Raw genomic sequence first — 4,104 nt, 5'->3', positions numbered from 1 at the left:
AGTGACACCCAAAAATAACAGCTCTGCCTCCAGCTGATGCTCGTGGTCACCGCAGGCTGCACGTCCTGTGAAACACAAACAGGCTGGAGATACACAGGCTCCTGGCACACCACTAAAATACATCACCACCACAACCACTTAGTCTCTGTTGTCTTGCAGGTAGTGTGGGTGTTAATTACTTGTTACAGACTCGAGGCCAGAGAGATCTTTTATAATCACCTGGTCTGAATTCCTGCCCAGTGCAGGCAGGACACACTGCATCCAGTTCACTGAGACCACAATAAAACTGCCCTAAGTTCTCCAAAACACCCATCCTTTTTGGTTGCAACTCAGCATAACATCTTGAGCAACAGAACCATGTCCACAGGCAGGAGAAAGAAGTTGGCAGCTACAAGCAATCTCCTGCCTGATTATTTTTGCTGGCTCACACTGTTTCAGTGCTTGCAGCCCAAGAAATCACCCCCCAGGTCAGACAGCACAATGCTGGGGAGGGGGCTCGCAGGGGAGCAGAGGGCGCATGGGCATGGAGGGGAAGGCGCACAGCTGGCCAAGACATGCCTCACAATGGGTGTTGTGCCGTCTGTCCTGCACCAAGACCACATGGGGCTGGAAACACGCAGCCTCTGCAACCTTCCTGGCTGCATCCTGCCACCACAGCCTGCTCCCGCATTCCTGTGCCCTAGTGCTCCCCAAATCTCTCCTCCCTTTCCCTGGGTTGTGCTCTCACCACTGCGAACCTCCAGCTGCTCTTCCTTCCTCCTCAGCTGACAGCTCCGGGATTCCCTGCTCCCTCCTTGGCACCCTAGAACACTCGTTTTTGGAGAAACAGCAGGGAAGTGGGGTCCTCCCCTTCCATCGCTGGTTCCCCTCCCATGGGTCCCTCTCTGGTCTCCTGCAGCCATGCATACCAGGGCAGATTCTTCCCCAAAAGAGCTGGCTTGCCTTCCCAAGCCCCCCACCTCCATCCCTGGGGTGCAGACCCACACGTAGCAGAGGGGAAGCACCCTATGCAGAGCGTGAAAGAGCTCACAGGTTCCACGTGCTTGCTGACTCATGAGAAAATCAATATGAAAAGCCAGCAGCCCCTAAATTCCCAAGGAGATCCCCGCTTTCCTGCTCTTACAAGCTTCCCTCGCTCCAAGCTAATCAGCTAATTAACCTGAACAGAGGAGGGGGTGACACAGAGAGAATGGGAAGCCCAAGCGTGGTCTCAGATACTGGGTGGAACCCCTCCTGCAGACTGCCACGACTGCATTCCCTGCCTCCGTGCTGTGAGCAAGCACTTCATGGAAGCGTGCGGGTGCTCAGGTCCGAGTCCTCCAGCCAGCCAAACAGGAGCAAATTTTTTGGTTTCATAGTCTAAGAGGAAGCACACCCCAACTTCTACCCCTCGTTCCGCTTACGAGGCTGAATGTGCTTCTTCACAGAGCAGCTCCAATTAAAAGCCACCTAAGGAAATCACAGTGTCCAGCTCCAAACCATCACAACATCTCACGACATTTCGTGAGAGTAACATGACCACCCCTTTACAGAGCAGGAAGGTGCAGTATGAGAACAGCCTAATGAAGAGGAGCTCTCCTGGATGCTTCCTTAAAAGCAATGGGAGCGTCCTGCCTCCGAGCCCTCAGAGAGCGAGCAGACAGCGGCTCTGACTTTCCGAAATCTCGGCTCAGAGAGGGGCTGGAACAAAACCACTCAATTCAGTCTGGGGCACTGAAGCGCTCTGATTCAGGTCAGCCCAAGCAAGAAGGGTTTGTGTAAAGCATCTTAGCAGAAACAGGGTTTTTAGTAAGAACGCCTTGCTGGTTCAGAAACTGCTCTTTTTTAACCCACAGCATTCTTCACAGAAAGTTCTCACACGCTAAGCCACACCTGAGACCCCCAGAGATGCATTTCCCCTGTGGGTCAGGCCCAGCGCCCTCAGGGAGGAGAAGGCAGTTCACATCCTGTGTGTCATGTACAAACACTCGGAACCCACCAGCCTTTGATCCGGGTGGGGAGGGAGTTCGCAAACCAGCTACAACAAAAAGGTTACATTTAACGCAAATATTTTGGTAAGAATTAGGGATAAATAAAAATACAGGCTGTAGGAAAATAATAATATTTAGAATAGGCACTTTGAGTGTTTTCAAAGAGAAACTCGTTGGCGTTGAAATTTACCGGCTGCTGTGCAATGGGCCGAAACAAGTGACCCTTCAACACCTCCCTCCTCATAGTGATGGGGCTTTCAGCTCAGCCACGTAATTAACGAGCTTGAAATCACATCCACAGTTATTCAAACTTTTTCTACCAAGGCTGTGACCAAAAGGAAAGAAGTTTACTGCTAAAATGATGCTGTCGCCATAGCATCTCTCCCATTGCAGTCCCTCACTGGGTTATCTCGGTTTCTCCATCCCTGTCAGGTTTTTAGTCCGTCTAACGGCATCCACCTCCAGCGCAGGCAGGATGGCAGCCCGGGTACCCGACCATCTACACCCACTGCTGCTTTCGACCTCTACCACGTTTATCACAGCACTTGAGGAGCAACAGCTACAGGAAAATGATTGAAAGCCAAAGCAACAGAGGGTGCGCCGCTCCCCGAGAAGTTAACGCAGAAGGCACAATGCTTTCCGCGCAGGTAATTGGAAAGCTGTCTGTAGCAGAGCCGATTAACCCCCCATCTTCTTGAGACAACCTGGATGACTTAAAGATCTCACTGAAACCTTCCTGCAGCATTCACAGAGGTGCACATCACCCATCCAGACAGCTGACAGCGAGGGAGAGAGCGCTAGCGAAAGGCAGAGTGTTCAAAGACGACTTTACCAGGATAAATTGCCGGATTTCAGTCGCAAGAAGCCCCAGAACAGGAAACAGTTTGCTGGTAAAATGAAAGCTGTAAGAGAAAAACAGGAAGCCTGAAGAACCTGAGTGAAGCCCGTGGGCTTGAGGTCAGGGCAGGAAATCCCTGGTGCAGCCATTGCAGGGAGCAGGTGCAGCTGAGCGCAAGCAGAGCATCCAGGCAGCTGGGGATGAAGTGGGGTTTGCTTAAAATTACCCTCTGTTTTCTCTTCCTTTCCTTAGAAAGAGTTAAAATGCTGAATGGAGAAGACCTGTGGGTCAACCTCTCATCAGGTGCTGTCTCCCTAATCCTCCTTTTTTAACAAAGGGGCTCAGAAACCTACCAGAGACTTAGAAGCGAGACAGGATGCTAACGGCACAGTACGTGCCCTTGTTAAGTAAGATGCATAATCGTGACGCCTAATTTAGCTTTAAGCATGACAGAAATGTCTCCTGTAACACCTTGGGGTACACTTTAGCATTAACCAAAACGCAGGTCCTGTAGAAGCCAAAGGACCACAGGGATTCGGGGAGAGGCATTGGTGTGAGTGCTATCCTGCAGAAAACCACAGCCTGTGCTGGAGCCAAAAGCAATAAGCCAGAGGAGCCAGAAGGAAGCTAAGGATTTGGAGAGTGGCGTGGAAGAGCTATCTTATGGTCTAGCTGTGGGGCAGCAGCTGTGAATGACGCCTTGAGGATCACTCTCGTGGCCCAGGTGGGAGGGTTGGTTCTTCCATCCATCCTGTATGGTCCTCAGCTGTGGAAGAAGCCTGATTTCCTCTTTGGGTGGAAATATTTTAGGGGAAATGAGGCCTCTGTGTTTGCCTAATCTCTGAAAGTTTCACAGCTACAGCCTAAGGAGGGAATGCTCTGGTCCCAGCTCACATGGGCTTCAGCCTTGGCTTCAGGAACTGTGCCAGTGCAGAGATCTCAGTCTTGGATGTCTGCGGGGCTTGCGGCATTGACACCTTTGACAGGTGACAAAGGTAACATGGCTTTCAGCTGGTGGCCGGAACTGCCTGGGAACCACGTACCTGGAGCTGAATTAGCACAGGGTGACCTCAGCCAGGAACAAGGCCCACAGACCCAGCTCTGGTACAGCCTAAATATTGCTTTTATATTTAGCTTCAGAATCGGCTTTTGCAGCCCTGAATGTGCCCTGTTCCCACTGAGCAATCCCAATCACTCCCTGAGCAGTTCTGTCCCAAACCCCTGCACCGGCTTATGTGTTTGGATCTCGCTGACATATACCCACGCTGTATTCCTCAGCAGCAACCAAAACTGGCA

Source organism: Eurypyga helias, unplaced genomic scaffold, assembly GCF_000690775.1.
Source record: "Eurypyga helias isolate BGI_N326 unplaced genomic scaffold, ASM69077v1 scaffold4761, whole genome shotgun sequence".
NCBI classification, from domain to species: domain Eukaryota; kingdom Metazoa; phylum Chordata; class Aves; order Eurypygiformes; family Eurypygidae; genus Eurypyga; species Eurypyga helias.
This window is presented reverse-complemented; position numbering follows the sequence as displayed.